The sequence below is a fragment of the Artemia sp. Qi Xiang Cuo genome, chromosome 16 (assembly GCF_049724085.1).
Source record: "Artemia sp. Qi Xiang Cuo chromosome 16, ASM4972408v1, whole genome shotgun sequence".
Classification (NCBI taxonomy): Eukaryota; Metazoa; Arthropoda; class Branchiopoda; order Anostraca; family Artemiidae; genus Artemia; species Artemia sp. Qi Xiang Cuo.
The window spans coordinates 1,544,776-1,563,540 of record NC_142809.1 but is presented as its reverse complement, the minus strand read 5'-3'; the positions used below and the strand labels follow the sequence as shown (position 1 = coordinate 1,563,540).

At 36.6% G+C, this 18,765-nt stretch overlaps 1 protein-coding gene across 1 annotated transcript in view; it reads right to left on the bottom strand.

The window, feature by feature from the left end:
* The window catches only part of LOC148942469 (tubulin polyglutamylase complex subunit 2), a 129,967-nt gene that overhangs the window by 58,081 nt on the left and 53,121 nt on the right, over nt 1-18,765 (bottom strand). The window lies entirely within an intron of this gene.

Sequence of the window (18,765 nt, the reverse complement as noted above, 5' to 3'; positions counted from 1 at the left end):
TCTTTTCAAACACTCTACTTAACACTGGGAGAAGAGATATAGGTCTATAATCATGGAAAGAATTCTTATCACCACCTTTCAATAACGGAATAACTTTAGCTGACTTAAAGCAATCTGGAAAAATACCACATTTCATGCACTGATCAAATAGGTACATCAAATACTCTGATACAACTGGAAATACATGCTTAAAAACTTTCAGAGAATATAGGATTGTCTTTCGAACAGACACCAGATTAAATTCTGGGTAGGAAATTGGGATTTAAGGGTCTCTCTATTTCAAGAAATCTTGGTATACCAAAGAATCAATATGTTTTGAGTCATTGCCAGAGGTAGATGTTTTAAAATGCTGAGCTTATGATTCTGTGACATGGTACAAGTTATCAAGTCCCTAACTGCTAAATTCTGAATTTAACCACGAGGACAATTAATGTGCTTCCTTGATTGTCATAAAACCGCTGGAGAGGTAATAACTAGGAGCAGAATAGGAGGAGTCTAGTTACAGGAGAGGAACCTATTTCCGACATCGACAGAAATGAATTCGAAGGAAACTACAAATGCAGGTATCTCTAATCATCATCTTCATAGTTATATCTATTATACCACCAGGAGAATTAATTTTTCTCTACTTATTCTGTCTAAATTTTCTTATTAAGCAATTCATTGGTTTTAATATTTGACCCATATACATTAGTAACTGTTTTAAATGCACAGACAATTAAAAGTAGAGGTCTAATTGTAATTACACATTTCTAGCTTGAATCTAATTTTGGAAAATAGGCTACTGCCCAATCTTGGACAAAGGATCTTAAAATTGAAGTATCTCAATCATGGACAGATTCAATCACCAACATGTGTTGTACAAAAGAGTAATCATATTCGCACAGGCTTGGCTACAAGATGTTAGTCAGCCAATCCCAACTATCTGCATCAGGTCCAAGATTACGTGCATGCTGTCCTTGTTTGAGGAAGATGCATTTTAGTCAAAACATTTTTCCAAGATCACACACTTTCCAAGTACTGAGTTTTTTTATAGCCTAAATCCTCTTTCATGTAGTAGATATTATATGGTTGTTCCAGTCACTGTCACATGTTACTTCTCCCACAACTCATAGTCGTCTCACTGATCCCTGGGGTAGGTTCTACCTTCTCCCTAATTACCCCCAGAGATGACTTTTACAAAGTTGCCAAGTGCAACCCAAATCGAAACTAGGTTCACCTTTCTTTTCACTGTCTTACCCAAGAGAACTGTCTGAGTTGTCATCAACAACCACTGTCTGAAACTTTCCAGTTTCATTCTCACCCTCAGTGTATTCTCACCAAATGTCATAACAACCTGCTTCTCTGTTTTGTTTACTTTTGTTGCTTCGTTTTTCTTTTCCATCCGTTCTTTGCCTTCCTTGTAGCAAAGGTGGCTTCAATCTTGACCTTCACTGATGTATCAGTGAGTAATTTTGTTCTGTCCTCTTCTCTTCCTTGAAGCATTTCGTTTTCCTGGTGGTGCTGGGATGTGGTTGTACTTTTTTAGGTGTGACCTGTTTCACAATGGCGGCATAATCTGAGAGTTTACTGTAATCATTGGGTGAGAGAATGGCCGTGCAAGTAGGCATGGGGCTGGAGTTAAAACCTCTGATGAGATTGGAAATTTTCCACTAGTTTCATGGGCTAAAAACTATGTAGCTGGTCTGTGTTTAAGAGCACATATCTTCATAATCAAAGCAATCTGGATTTAAAGGGAATATACCTTCCAAATCCCTTCTGGATGTTTGATGATACGGAAGCTAAATGTAAATATTGTCCCACCAACCCAGCTTTGATTTGAATGGTGCCATTTCTTCTCAATGGTGACGGTTGCTCGATGAAAGAAAAACTACTAATTTGAAAAAAACTAATAATTTTGTTAGGAATACATAGCTGTTACATATTTCAACTGTAATGCAAGAGTTCTGAAATGTCACAACCATTTCGTTTCAACCTGATTTCTACTTCTGTTGGTGAATAATCAAGAAGACAAGAGTCCAGCCAGTGATTCACGAAATTTCTAACTCGTGAATAAGCACAAATCTGTTGTAAATTTAAACTGAAATTTCTGAAAGAATCACCAAAACATAGATGTTTGAGGTCAACAATGATAGCACCGGCGGTATCATATAAATTTTTCGATAATAAACCAAGGATTCGGCTCGATTGTGCTAAACACATTAAATCCTGGTATAAATTTAGTATCTGTTGCAATAGTTTTTGTTATGTCAAAGGATTCCTGCCATATAGAACAGTAGCATATTTTTGTGGATGTTTCAGAAACATTTTATTACGATTCTTAATTATTTTTGTCAAAAATGTCGTCTTGCTAGATATTGAGAGCCCACAGACAAAGGAAATAAGTGGAGTTTTAAATTGATAAATATTTCTCAGTTCCAAGTCTAAATACAACTAAGTCGAAAACATGGTTGTGTGTTGAATAAATAATCCCCCTGTTCAATAATACATTAAGGCAGAAAATGACTTAAAGTCTTACAAAAAGCGACAAATACTTCTATTTAGAGTCCCAACAACAAAAATGTTATCATCCCAACCCCCAGGGACGGCTGGCAGGGGGACGCAGCTACCCCCGAGAGCCAGCATTGGACGTGGTGGTAGGTACTAAAAATACAAAGATTGAGTATAATTTCTTTACTTTTACGTGAAAATCAAGTATATTAAAAATTCAAAACAAAATTAAAAATATAAACGCAAGTTATCAAACAACTGCAATAACGATACCTCTGCCCTTAGACACGAACATACGAATACAATTAAATATACTATATACGAAACGGGTAGAAAATGAACAAAAATTGCATTATACAAAAGGTAGAAAAAAGGGTTAGTTCTCCCCCTCCCACTCTTATAGAGACAAGTAAAGGAAATTAAACTATTTTTGTCCGACCAAGATGTTACCCAAATTTGATATATTCAACTCATTCTAAGTAAGATACTGCCCATTGGGTAGCACCTTAACACGGTCCTCACACACATAGACTTGATTGGATATGGCTGACATTGCATTTTTACAATTTTCATAGTGTTTTTTTTTTTTAATTTAAGGATGGCTAAAATTTTCGCCCTTCACATAAAACTACGTTTATTACAATTAACTATAGCTATACTATAATACTATACTATAGTATACTATAGCTAAAACTATAGCTTTCGTGTCAAAATTATTCTTTACGTAGCGTGTAGGCACCCTATTGCAACGGTTTTTGATTTTCTTAACATGTGCTTGCACACAGTTCATTTTTGGACTTACAGGCACATTATTACAAATCGAATTACTTCCCGTTTATGATTTGAAATAAGAAGTTTATTTGGGGCCTGGTGTTTCACAAACTCCGGATAAAGCTCGTTGTCCCAATTCGTATAGTAGATCCGGGAGTTTTTTTGGTCACCCTTAACCAAATCATGTAATAAATTATTAGTTTTTACTTTAAACAAGAGCGCATCCATGTCCCCTTAGTAGACTGGAACTTCTCCCTCCCCTGGCCATTTGAGTTTACAGCACATTTTAATAAAATTCCAACATGAGTTTCTTTTGAAATTGTCAAAATAGAGCTCCCTAAAGCAATATTTTTGTTTAAAACAACTTTCATTTTTTTGCAAGTGAATGGATCGTATTCGAATCTATAAAACTTGAATCGGAAATATATGATTTCAGATCTTTTTGAATTAGTAATACTTTCACAACAGCTGCGACTCCGAACACTTTCGAACATTTTGCCAAAGGCTGAATTTAAAATCTAGATACGGTGGATTTTGCCTAACTAAACAATGTTTTGTGGGCAGCCTCAGGCTTAGAAGGTGGGTAGGAGTCTGACCTAAAGATTCTCGGTATCTAGAAAATTCTTACCTCTAATCAGATGCCCGACTTAAGGTCGGTTTGGCCTGTAACTCTTGACCTGAAATCTTCACGTAATGAAAAACAATGATTCTGCCTTGGATGAACCTTACCTTTACCCTCCAAGACTTTATCATTGTCCCTGGACCAATTTTAGACAATTGAATGAGCCTTCTTGACCAGAGTGGACTAAGCTTCACCACCTGGAACGGACTTATACTCAATTTTTCCGGAGCAAAACCAATGCTTACTCTTGAGCTAAAACGCTTCAATGCATCTTTGGCTGGACGCCTCACCAGAAGAGAGCCTGCAGATATTGGTGAAGTATATACCCTTATTTGGTCTGGTGATCCAAAAACAAAGACGAACAGCATAGGCTTTATGATGAACGCCAGAGCAAAGAGATATCTTCTTTATTATAAACGAATCTCAGATAAAAAACTGATAGATCAGTTCCAGTACCAGCATGGAAAGTGTATAATTATTGTATGCTATGCTCCAACTAACCCAACTCTTGAAGAGGGGAAGGACCAGGTCTATGCAGAGCTTTCACCAACCCTGTTTAGAGTCTTATCCCTCGACATTTTTTTTCTGCTGGAATACCTTAGCCCGACAGTAAATGACAGGGGGGAATTGTAGAGAAATATTCGTGGCCCTTTGACTCCGGATCTACTGAATTACCCTTAGAGAGACTGTTTCTGCTCTGCAGCATGTATGATCTAGCCCCATCAAATATAGTGTTTCAGAGACGAGAAATAAATACACGTTGAAACAGATTTCTGAACGAGGTAAATGAATAGCGGCATATCAGATAGTTTTTAATACCTGGCTCCGTGAACATAGGAATAAAAGAAAAACAACAACAAAAAACATACACTTGGCTTAGCAACAAAATCCAGACAAAGAAGATGATTGATTATGCTAAGATTTTTGGACACCGGCGCTCTTCAGTAACTAATTGGAAGACCTATAGGTATATCAAACTTGGAAACACAGACCAGAAGATGGTGGTCATCTTACTAAGAGTACGCCTGAGAGGTCAGTGGCAAGACAAACGGCCTCCCAAGTTTTATTTGACTAACCTGGCAAAAACTGATATGCAGCGGTAGTATGCTTTTGATATCACAAAGTTTTTGGGCTGTATCCAAGACTTGGTTGACTCCGAAGTTGTATGGAATTCCTTCAAAGAAAGTAAATTTGGCTTTTCTGGCAGTACTCTAGGCCGAGCCAAACACAAGAAAAAATTCTAGATATCCAATGAGACACTTTCTGTGATGAATTTGCGTAGGAAGGCACACCCAGCAAAGAACATGGTGGATTACAGAAGTGTTTCAATGGCATGCAAACCAGTTTACTACTCAGACATAGAAATACAAACACCTCCATTAGCTGACGGAGTGGAATCAACCATGGGTCGTACAGCTCCAGCTCATCTTTTCGGTTATAAGGATGACAGAATACATGCCAAAAGATTGATGTGCTGGCATCATTTTGTCACTCTGGAAACGAAAAGACAATCGTCAAATTTACTTTAAATATCTCGAAATTAAGCTTATCTCCATTCCCAGCAATTTTTTTGCAGTAAGACTACTGGACAGGTACTCTACCTTTCTGTGGAGAAACAAACGAGCCCATCAAGCCGGGCTCTGGCCCGACAGGTCAGCCGTGGAGAAAATATTCACCATGCGCCAGTTGATAAAGAAGAGGTGAAAGTTTCACCAAAAAGCGTACTTCGTATTTATAGACTTCAAGGCAGCTTTTGGTTCTGTAGATCACCCTTGACTCTGGCTGAATCTTCGAACCACATGCGTACTCTATAGAAATTACTCACTTTTTGAAAAGTTATATGATAGAATGGAGAGCTACGTGCAGGCCAAAAAAGACGCAGCCCAATATCCTCAGTGAAGACAAGTGTCTTGAAAATTTGCACTTCAGCTCCAGATCTCTTTATTGGGTAATAGACTACATTATTACTTGCACGACAAATCAACTTCGATTCGGTCCTCAGTCTGGAAACCGGATACTTACTGATACTGACCTTGTTGATGACATAGTCTCAGTCACCAAAGCTCTCCATGTGCTTTCAAAAGAAGCCTCGAAGACTGGTCTGTAAATCAACCTCAGAAAACCAAAGTTATGCCTATCAAGCCACCCAAAACACTCTCTCCCGTAAAGGAACTCAACAGTGGAAGCATCTAGTCATAGGTAGCGCAATAACAATGCCTAAGTAAAGAACGATGATGGCACAATGTATTATTTATCTTACATACCAGGGCACTTCGTATCGAAGGAGTTGTCGTAGAAACTTTGAAAAGGGCTCATTCGATGGGAAATTGGAACGGCTAGTGCCCTTTTTAATAGTCGGAAGTAACTGGAAGGCAACTAACGCCCCTTCAACACCCCCATTTCCTCAAACACTTCCAATCAAAATTTTGAGATTGCCATTTTTCATCGTAGTTGATTTCAAAATAGAAATTATGTTTTTGAGGAGGAAACTCCCCCACAGCCCTCAGGGCAAGGGTTTTAAGTCTTAACCTGGGGGTATATAAGAACAATGTTGGCACAATGTAGTATATATTATTTTTTTCCTTTAGACCAGGATATTTTGTATCGAAGAAGTTATCGTAAAAACTTCAAATTCGAGTGGCTTTTGCCCTTTTTAATAGTCGAAAGTGATCGGAAGGCAACTAACGCCCCTCCCACGCCCACTATTTCCCAAAACGCATCCAATCAAAATTTTGAGATAGCCAGTTTGTTCAGCGTAGTTGATTTCCGGATAGAAATTATGTTTTTGAGGAGGACACTCTCCCAAAGACCTCAGGGCAAGGGTCGTAAGTTACGCCCTGGGGGCATATAAGGTGTTTTAATAGAAAGCATTGTCGTAAAAATTTCAAAAAGGCTCGTTCGATCGAAAATTCAAAAGGCTAGTGCCCTTTTTAATAGTCGAAAGTGATCGGAGAGCAACTAACCCCCCTCTCACGCCCACCTTTCCCCCAAACACATCCAATAAAAATCTTGAGATAGCCATTTTGTTCAACGTAGTTGAATGTTCTGAAATCTAGGTTTTTGAGGATGACAATCCCTCACAGCCCTCAGGGCAAGGGTTATAAGCTATGCCTTGGGGACATATAAGATTGTTATAAAAAGCTTTGTCGTAGAAACTTCAAAAAGGACTCATTTGATTGGAAATGGAAATGGCAAGTGCCCTTTTTAACAGTCAAAAGTGATTGGAACGCAACTAACACTCCTTCCACGCCTACTGTTTCTCCAAACACATCCAATCAAAATTTTGGGATATTTATTTTGTTCCACGAAGTTAAAAATTCTGGAAATTTTACCTTTGAGCAGGACATTCTCTCCACAGTCTTCAGGGCAATACCCTGGGGGAATATAAGGTCCTTATGGCAATCTTTGTCGTAGAAACTTAAGAAATGGCTCATTCGATTGGAAATTCAAAGGGTTTGTGCCCTTTTTGATAGTCGAAAGTAATTTGAGGGCAAATAAACCCCCAATACGCCCACCTTTTCCCCAAACACATCCAATCAATTTTCAAATAACCATTTTATTAAACGTAATTGAAAGTTTCGGAAATTAGGTCTTTAAGGATGACAACCACTCCCACTCAGAGCCCTCAGGGCATGGGTTGTAAGTTATGCCCCGGGGTATATAAGGTGTGTATAGAAAGCGATGTTGTAGAAAGTTCAAATAGGGCTCATTCAATTGGAAATTGAAAGGGCTAGTGTACTTTTTAATAGTTGAAAGTGATTGAAGGGCTAACCCCCCTCTCACGCCCACTATTTCCGCAAACATATCCAATCAACATTTTTAGCTATCCATTTTGTTCAACGTAGTTGAAAATTCTGGAAATTAGGTCTTTTAGGATGATACCCCCTTAGAGCCCTCTGGGCGAGGGTCGTAAATAATGCCCTGGGAGCATATTGTATTTATATAGAAAATTGCAGTAGAAATTTCAAAAAGGGCTCATTTGATTGGACATTGAAAGGGCTAGTAGTCCTGGACTTTTAGCTCAAAAAAGGGTCGAACCCGGACAAAATTGCAATATAAACGAAAATGGTACCAAAGTGATAAAAAAAAAATTCCGTACAACATATTAAAAGTCCCCATAAATTCGAGTGGGGCGAGTACCCGAAAAACAGGGAAAAAGGGGGAAATGCGGGGAAAAATGGAAAAAATGCCGAACATGCCCAGAAAATAGTTTAAAGTGAGTTTTCCGAGGTTTTCACATACGCTGATTACGAAATTAACATCTAAAATTTAGTATAGAAAAAGAGTACTACGGAAAACGGGGGAACAGGGGAAAGAGGGGAGAAAAGAGAAGAATACAGGGTAGGGGTAGAAAGCGGTTTCAAAGATATTTTCTGGGGTATTCCTGTCTGGTGATTACGAAATTGAGAAGTAAAATGATATAAAAAAAATTGATTAACATAAAACGGGGAAATGAGGGGGGAGGGAGGGGAAAACGGGAAATATCCAGGATAGGGGTAGAAAGCATGTGGAAATGTTTACAAATGTTAATACAGGAGATCTATAGAGGTTCGGCTACCCCATAGGTTCGGAAAAGGCAAAAAAAAACTCGAGAAAGAAATACGGAGAGATACTGAAATTACTTTATTCCGTATTCCTCGCCGTTATCAACAAGCGCGTGGGTTCGTCAACATAATCCTGTTCTAATTCGACATTCAGTAAGAGAAGCAAGGTAGACTAGTCACCACGGAGTTCCAGTGCCGACGACAAAACCTATCCTGACGGAATGACATCTAGCGGATCCAATAGTCCCCGGTCTGCGTGGATGCTTACACATGTGACATGGTAGCAGGATAAATCAAGGTACGACGAGATTTTTTTATAATAGAATTTTATATCATATCGACCCTGCACTGCTTTTTCAACGTCTTTCGACTGCTGCCCATACATCTAAAAATGACATGTCAGAAACTCTACGTTACGAACTGTGCAGTTATCCGCCCGCTTTGTTTGAGAATTCTTGCATAATGCGTCAGCCAGACAAACCTGCACTAGCGAAAGCAATATGGAAAGAAGCGAAAACGGACTCGATTCACCACCTGCCAGTGTCAGATCGTGTCACTGTAGTTGATGGAGGTTGGCTGCTTCAGCAAGTACCTTGGAAGATTGGTAATACTTATGATTCAATCTGTGACAGCTATGTTAGTTTCGTTACTCGACGCTGTACCTCCCCTACTGTTGTCTTCAATGGATACAGCGCTGGTCCAACCACGAAAGATACTACCCACAACCGACGGTGTAAGGGAAGCCAGCATCAAGTGATCGATTTCAGTTTAGGGATGAAGCTCCAGAAAAAGAAGGAAGAGTTTTTGAGCAACTCTCAGAACAAACAGCGAAGTATAAGCTACATCGAAAAAAAACTCAGAGCCAAAGGATTTGAAGTCGTCCATGCGAAGGACGATGCTGACTATCTAATCGTGAAGACTGCCGTAACGAAAGCAGAAAACTCTGAAACAATAGTTCTTGGCAACGACACTGACCTTCTGATTCTACTCTTGTATCACCTCCCACCTAATGCAAAAACACTTTACTTCGAATCGTCAACGAACGCAAAAGAAGCGATAACACGGTTCTGGTGCCTCAACGAAGTTAAAAAAAAATGGGAGAAGTATCCAGGCTACTTCTGGTAGGGCACGCAATCTTGGGATGTGACACGACCTCACGAGTTTTCGGACTTGGAAAGCAAGCTGTGCTACCTCTTTTGAAGAAGAGCGAAGTGTTCAGAAAAAAATGCGAAGTGTTTCTGGATGAATCATCGTCTAGAGATGAAATTGTGAAAGCGGGTGAATATCTTCTCCTCAGCTTGTATAAACCACGACCAAACGAAGATCTCACGAAGCTGCAACATCGAATTTTCTTGGAAAAAGTTTCTTCGTCAAATACTACGGCGTTTGTTAAGCCTGAAAGGCTTCCGCCAACCGAAGCTGCGGCTTCATTCCACTCCCAGCGAGTGCGCCTCCAGGTATCCCGTTGAAAAGGGGAACCAGCTGACCTCGACCCGGCTGACTGGGGTTGGGTCCTCAGAGACCATAAATACTCACCTGTGATGATCGATTTGTTGCCCGCACCTCAGACTCTTTTGAGTGTCGTGAGATGCAACTGTAAGACAGGCTGCGAGAACTCGCGATGCAGCTGCAAGAAAAATGGATTAGCGTGTACGTTCGCTTGCGGAGAATGTCAGGGTATCAACTGTTTGAACAGGGACAACGAGATTGTCGAAGACTAGGAGCTCGACTAGTGACATCAATGCTGTGTTTTTCAAGTCAACTCTACTGCCTTAAAAAGTGCAGATTTTACCTATAGTTACTGAAGTTCTTTCTTTAGTTTTTTATTCAACGATATTGCCTTCGAAAGTACAAATTTTACCTATAATAGCTGAAGTTTTATACTGTGATCACTGCCAAGCGGTTGTTTTCTTTATGTTTAGTAATTCAAATGGTTGTAATAAATGTCTGTGATTCAAGAAAGTAAAAGTTTGATACTTAAGCGAGTTATTTTGTCCATAGGCCCACTTATAAGCCAGTAGCAGCTGGCTCAGGAGTCAGGCTTCCCTTCCCCCTGTCTGTTATTTTCTCCAGTGCTTTTTGTTTTTCATGGCTATTGTTTTTTTTCCTTCATTTTAGGTGTCAGTTTCGTGATCAGCAGATAGGAAAACCCCCGAAAACACATATCAAACTGATTCCTACCCCTGACTTCAATTGTCCCTTTTCTTCCCCTCTTTTCCCCTTTTCCCCCGTTATGGTGGGGCTCATGTTCTTTATTTCATTTTAAATGTCAGTTTCGGGATCAGCAGATAGAAAGACCCTAGAAAACATATTTCAAAGTGCTTTCTACCCCTACCCTGTATTTTTAAATTTTTTCCCTTCTTCCCCCTGTTCCCCCCGTTTTCCGTAGTACTTTACTGAATTTTAGATGTCAGTTTCGTGATCAGCGTATAGGAAAGCCCCAGAAAACTCACTTTGAACTATTTTCTGGGTGTGTTCGGCATTTTTCCCAATTTCCCCCGCATTTCCCCCTTTTCCCCTGTTTTTCGGGTACTCCCCCACTCGGATATATGGGAACTTTTAGTATGTTGTACAGAATTTTTTTTTGATCATTTTGGTACCATTTTCGTTTATATTGTAATTTTTTCCGGGTCAAACCCTAAAAGTCCTGGACTATATCGTCCTTTTTAATAGTTGAAATTGAATGGAAAGAAAATAACCCCTCTCTCACGCCCACCATTTCCCCCAACACATTTAATCGAAGTTTAGAGATAGCCATTTTGTTCAACGTAGTTGAAAGCTCCGGAACTTATGGATTTGAAGATGACAAACTCCTCAGAGCCCCCAGGGCAAAGGTTATAAGTTATCCCGTGGGGGCATATAAGGTTCTTATAAAATAGCGCTGTCGTAAAAACTTCAAAAGGAGCTCATTCAATTGGAAATTGAGAGGGCTAGTGCCCTTTTTAATAGTCGAAAGTGATTGGAGGGTAATTAACCCCCTTCCTACGCCCACCATTTCTCCAAATGCATCCAATCAAAATTTTTAGATAGCCATTTTGTTCAACGTAGTAGAAAGTTCTGGAAATTAGGTCTTTGATGATGACTGCCCCCCCCCAGCCCTCAGGGCAAGGGTTGTAAGTTATGCCCTGGGAGCTTATAAGGTTTTTATTGAAAGCGTTGACGTAGAAACTTAAAAAGGGCTTATTTCATTGAAAATTGAAAGGTCTAGTGTCTTTTTTAATAGTTGAAAGTGATTAGAGAGCAACTAAAGCGCTTCTCACGCCCACCATTTCCCCAATCAAAATTTTTAGATAGCCATTTTGTTTAACGTAGTTGAAAGTTCTGGAAATTAGGTCTTTGAGGATTACAACTCCCCTCACAGCCCTTAGGATAAGGAAAGCGTTGTCGTAGAAACTCCAAAAGGGCTCGTTCGATTGGTTATTAAAAGGGCTGATGGCCTTTATAATAGTCAAAAGTGATTGGAGACTAATCACCCTCCCACGCCTACCCTCCCATTTGGCCATTATGTTTAAGAACGAAATGTTTATTTAAGATTAAATCAAAATGCACCCTGTTAATGCTAATTTTCAATAAGGCATCTCAGCAGTATCCCAAGAACGACTGAGGGTATTATGTTCGAACTTCCGGGGCTACTTCTGCTCTTAAAATCTAACCAAATCAAAATAGCGTAAGTGTATCCAAGCTATCAAAGAAAGTAAACAGATTATTTTGCGAATGGTATCAAGTTTTCTATTTCAGGTCAACTAGAGGAGATATGAAACTAAATTAAACACTACTATTTGTGTCCAGATTTTTAAAAGGGCATATGTTTTTAAAAATTGCTGGAAATTTTTCTCTAGCACACAAATAGCAGGCCAAATTATAAAGTATTAAAAAAACGAAAAGATTTAAAGTATTATTTTCTTTTTCACTGAAAAGACAAAATGCAAATGAATGTGTATTGTCAGTTTAATATACATATACTATTATTTAGTAATCAAAATGTTAACATTATTTGATTTATTAAAGTAAAAATATTTAAATTTTTTCAGTAAAGTGCAAATTATGTTCTGGGCTTGGGAAGGCATAAAGGTTTGGAGCCCAACTCATATTAGTTTCCACTTGTTTTGAGTTTGACGCGATTATTTATTGTAATTTCTGTTCGTTCTGGGTTTCATTTATTTATCGATGCTGATTTGTGGTAGTTTCACGGTTGGCAGATTATTTGATTTTATTTTTGTTTATTTTTGGTTTAATAGAGTTCTTTACTTTTCTTTGAAAAACTTATTTAGTGGAAAAAGTTTTTTTTAAATAATATTATAAAGCATTAGTTATTACAAGATTAATTTTCTTTCATATGTCACTGAATATTATATTTTGTCGATCAATATTTTCTGCGTTATTAAAATCTAAGAATTAATATATATATATATATATATATATATATATATATATATATATATATATATATATATATATATATATATATATATATATATATATATATATATATATATATATATATATATATATATATATATATATATATATATATATATATATATATATATATATATATATATATATATATATATATATATATATATATATATATATATATATATATATATATATATTGAACCGGGAGCCCTGCACGTGGCAGGCTTCTATATAGGGTTTTTCATTGTCGCTTGTCTTCTAATCGCAGACAATTTGAGACAATTTGCTGTCTTTTCTTATTGCAGTCTTTTCAAAAGTTTTTTAATATTAAAGCAAGTCCGATTTCTAACAACAATATCAACTAAGCTTCAAACTTTTGATTTTCTTTTTTACTGTTTTTAAGTTGTTGTAATCCCGTGTTAAAATATATACAAATATTTTTTTCAATTACCGGCCACCGGGCCCCGGCACTCGGCAGGCGGCAAGCTTCTATAAATGGATTCTCATTTCCGCTTGTATTCTAACCGCTGACAATTTACTGTCTTTTCTTACTGCGTTCTTTTCGAAGGTATTTGATTATTAAAGAAGTCCAATTTCTAACAACAATATCTAGGCTGCTAAGCTTCAAACTTATGGTTTTATTTTTTAAGGTTTTTGAATTGTTAAAGCATATACAAATATTTTTGCAATAACAAGTTTTTTGCTCTTTACGGAATTTAATTTCTTTTCATACTCTATCTTTTCAAAGATATTTGATTATTAAATCAAGTCCAATTTCTAACAACGATTTCTACTAAGCTTCAAACTTTTGGTTTTATTTTTTAAGGTTTTTGATTTGTTATCTCTTGCAAAATATATACAAATATTTTTGCAACTGCCAGTTTTTTGCTCTTTCGGCAAATTAATGTCTTTTCATACTATAAGCTGTTCAAAGATATTTGATTATTGAAGCTAGCTCGATTTTCAGCAACGATATGTACTAAGCTTGAAATTTTTGTGTTCTTTTTTAAGGTTTTTGAATTGTTTAAAATATATACAAATATTTTTGCAATTACTAGTTTTTTTTATCTTTTCGGAATTTAATGTCTTTTCATACTGATTCTTTTCAAAGATTAATTAAAATAAACTTTCCCAAAAATAAGTTTTTAAAAGAAAAGTAAAGGCAATTTTAAACTTAAGCTCATCAGGTACAATAACTTTTAAAATAAAAACTCAAAACGACCAGAAATTCCTATTAAAGAATAAATGAAACCCAAAACGAGCAGAAATTAAATAAACAATCATAGCAAAAACATACAACAAGTAATAATATAAATCAATAAATAAATCTTGAAGCGAATAATGCTCAGATTGAATATGAAAATCAAGCTTAAAACGAAAAAAAATACTGTCCTATTGAAGTATAAATGAAAATTAAAACGAACAGAAATTAAATAAACAATCAATGCAAACAAACATAAGTTAGATTTTGATGTTAATCAACAAATAAATCTTAGAATGAGTAAAGCGTTAGTTGAACATATAAATCAATTTTGATACGAACAAAAATCACTAAAGCCAAGAGTTTGGGTATGACCTCCTTCTCTCACTGTAAAAGTCTAATACTTACTGTGTCATTGGCGCTTTACTGAAAACTATATTCGTCTTGAATAATCTTGGAAAGTATAAACAACGTAAAATTGAATATGTGATGTATAATGTCATTAATTATTGAAAGATCCATCAGTTCAAGAATTTATTTCACTGTAATTGTATTATTATTTTCAATGCTGTAAGAACTGGAAAAGAAAATATTTGTAATATATTCCGTCTTCAGTTAAGCGCCAATGACACAGTAGGCTTTTGGTTTTTATTTACAGTTAGGAAAGGAGGCAGTATTCAATCACTTGTTTGTAGGGAAACTATATTCGTCTTTAACAACTTTAAAAATACCTAATAAATTAAACTGAACATTTGATGTATAATGATTTTAACTGCTGAAAGCTCATCAGTTCAAAATGTTACTATAATTTTAATGTTTATTTTCAATATTCAGTACAAAAGAAAATATTTGTCACAAAATTGGTTTTCAGTAAAGCGCCAATGACGCAGTAGGTTTTAGACTTTTACAGTGAGAGAAGGAGGTCATACCCAAACTCTTGTTTGTGGTGATTTTTTTTTATTTCAAGCTTGATTAGCATATTCGCTTAAGTTTCACTCGTTTTAAGATTTATTTGTTAATTTACATTTATATCTATTGTATGTTTTTTTGCATTGATTGTTTATTTAATTTCTGTTCGTTTTAAGTTTCATTTATACTTCAATAGGAAAATATATTTTTTCGTTTTAAGCTTGATTTTCATATTCAGTCAAAGGATTACTCGCTTTAAGATTTATTTATTCATTTATTTTATTATTTGTTGTATGTTTTTTGTTATGATTGTTTATTTAGTTTCTGTTCGTTTTGGGTTTCATTTATTCATTTATTTCATTTATAGCATTAGTCGCTTTAATATTTATTTTTTCATTTATATTTTTACTTATTGTATGTTTTTGCTATAATTGTTTATTTAATTTCTGTTCATTTTGGGTCTCATTTATTCTTTGAAAAAATTTCTGGTCGTTTTGAGTTTGAATTTTAAAAGGTACTTGTATCTGCTGAGCTTAAGTTTAAAATGGCCTTACTTTTCTTTGAAAAACTTATTTTTCGGAAAGTTTTTTTTTAATTAATTTTTGTTTGTATTTGATTGCAAAAACAAACAAAAAAAAACAAGTTTGTTTTTGATTGCGCATTTCAAGTTTTTATAAATTCTTTATTTCAAAATCTAACTTAAAAAAAAATCAAATATTCGTCAAAATATCAAAATTGATGTCAAAGTAACAATATCAAAGGGAAAAACCGGGTTTGTGTCAACCTCGGACTTTTTATTATCTGATGTTTGAACTGTTTTTCACAAAATTGCTATCTCAAATTTTTTCGGGGGTGGGTTTGGGGAAAAGGGGCGTAGGGGGACTAGATTCAGCTTCGGTCTGTTTTGACTCCTTAAAAGTGAACTAGAACTTTCTACTTTCAATCAAATAAGCCCTCTCTGAAGTTTATATGAGTATCCTTTCTGTAAGAAAGGTGTCGACCCTGGAGTTTTAATATCTGATGGTGGAACTATTTTTGATAAAATTATCACCTGAAATTTTTATCAGATGGGTTTGTCCATCCGAAACACCCAAAGGCGTAGAGGGCGGGAAGGGTTAGTTTCCCTCCGATTTTTTTTTCACTCTGAGAAAATAAACTACAACGTTTAATTTCCATTCAAATGAACCCTCTCTGAATTTTATACGAGCATACCTTCCATAAGAACCATATATGCCCCCAGAGCAATACTTATAACCCCTGCCCCGGCCCTGGGGGACAGTGTCAACACAGAAGTTTTTCTTATCTGACCTTTGAACTATTTTTAACGAAATGACCATGCGTAAAGAAGTTTTTGTTATATGATCTTTGAACTATTTTTTAAAAAATGGCTACCTCAAATTGTGGGGTATTATAAAAATTTTATCGAATGGTCTTGGGAAAAAAGGGTGTGTGTGGGAGGGGGGCTAGTTGCCCTCGCATATCTTTTGTCTCTTAAAAATTGAACTAGAACTTTCAATTTCCAATCAAATGAGCCCCCTCTGAAGTTCATACGAGCATCCCTTTCATAAGAACCGTACAAGCCCCCAGGATAACACTTAAAACGTCTATCCCCCGGGCTCTGGGGGGGGGGGGGGCGTTTCTTTTATCTAATTTTTTAACAATTTCCAAAACATTGCCTATCTCAAAATTTGTAGCGGACAGGTTTGGGAAAAAAGGACGTGGGGGGATAGTTTAACTCTCTTGACTCTTAAAAAGTGAACTAGAACTTTCAATTTCCAATCAAATGAGCCCTCTATGAAGTTTATACGAGAATCCCTTTCACAAGAGCCGTACATGCCCATAGGGCATAACTTAGAACGCCTTCCCCTGTCACCTGGGGGTTTCTATTGACACCATATTTTTTCTTATCCGACCTTTGAACTATTTTTAACAAAATAGCTATCTTAAAATTTTTATTAGATGCATTTGGGAAAAAAGGGTTTAGGGGGGGGGGGCTGCTTACTCTCCAATATCTTTTGACACTTAAAAAGTGAACTAGAAATTTCGATTTCCAATCAAATGAGTCCTCTCTGAAGTTTATACGAGCATTCCTTCCATAAGAACCATACATGCCGCCAGGGCATAACTTATAATCCTTTCCTCTGAAGACTTTGGGAGGAGTGTCCTGCTCAAATATATAATTTCTAGAACTTTCAACTACGTTGAACAAAATGGCTATATCAAAATTTTGATTGGATGTGTTTGGGGAAATGGTGGGCGGGGAAGGGGTGTCAGTTGCCTTAAAATCACTTTCGACTATTAAAAAGGAAACTAGCCATTTAAATATCCAATTCAATGAGCCCTTTTTGAAGTTTCTACGACAGCGTTGTCTATGCTAAACCCTATATGCCCCGAGGGCATAAATTACAACCCTCGCTCTGAGGGCTGTGGGGCAGTTGTCATCCTCAAAGACCAAATTTCCAGAACTTAAAACTACGTTTAATAAAATGGCTATCTCAAAATTTTGATTGGATGTGTTTGGGGGAATGAGAGGCGTGGGGGGGGACTAGTTGTCCTCCAATCACTTTCGACTATTAAAAACGGTATTAGCCCTTTGAATTTCTAATCGAATGAGGCTTTTTGAAGTTTCTACGACAACGCCTTCTATAAAAACCTTATATGCCTCCAGGGCATAACTTAAAATCCTTGCCCTGAAGATCGTGGGGAATTGTCCTCCTCAAAAACATATTTTCTATCTGGAAATCAACTACGCTGAACAAAATGGCTATCTCAAAATTTCGATTTGATGTGTTTGCGGAAATGATGGGCGTGGGGGGGACTAGTTGCCCTCCAATCACTTTCGACTATTAAAAAGGGCATTATCCCTTTGAATTTCCAATCGAATGAACCTTCTTTGAAGTTTGTACACCAACGCCTTCTATAAAATCCTTATATGCCCCCAGGGCATAATTTAAAACCCTTGCCCTGAGGGCTGTGGGGGATTGTCCTCCTCAAAAAAATATTTTCTATCTGGAAATCAACTACGCTGAACAAAATGGCTATCTCAAAATTTTGATTGGATATATTTGGGGAAATGATGGTCGTGGGGCGGGGGCTAGTTGCCCTCCCATCACTTTCGACTATTAAAAAGGGCACTAGCCCTGTGAATTTCCAATCGAATGAGTTTGTTTTGAAGTTTCTATGACAACGCCTTCAATAAAACCTTATATTCCCCCAGGGCATAACTTAAAACCTTTTCCCTGAGGGTTGTGGGGGAGTGTCCTCCTCAATAATATATTTTCTATCTGGAAATCAACTACGCTGAACAAAGTGGCTATCTCAAAATTTTGATTAGATGTGTTTGGGGTAATGATGGGTGTGGGGGGGCTAGTTGCCCTCCAATTACTTTCGACTATTAAAAAGGGCAGTAGAACTCTCGATTTCCAATCGAATAAGCCCCCTTTGAAGTTTCTACGACGACCCCTTCCATATACAATGCCTCTGGGAAAAAATATATAATAATAATAATAATAAATAAATAGTAAAACATTGGAGCCGTATGGCCTTTACTATAGGCAACGCTACAGCGTTGCCTCTGATATTTGATTAATTAAAGCAAGTCCAATTTCTAACAATGATTTCTACTAAGCTTCAAACTTTTGGTTTTATTTTTCAATGTTTTTAAATTGTTGTAATCCCTTGTTAAATATAGACAAATATTTTTGCAATTACCAGTTTCTTGCTCTTACCGCAATTTCATATCTTTTCAAATTAAAATTTGTTCAAAAATATTTGATTATTGAAGCTTGTCCGATTTCTAACAACGATAT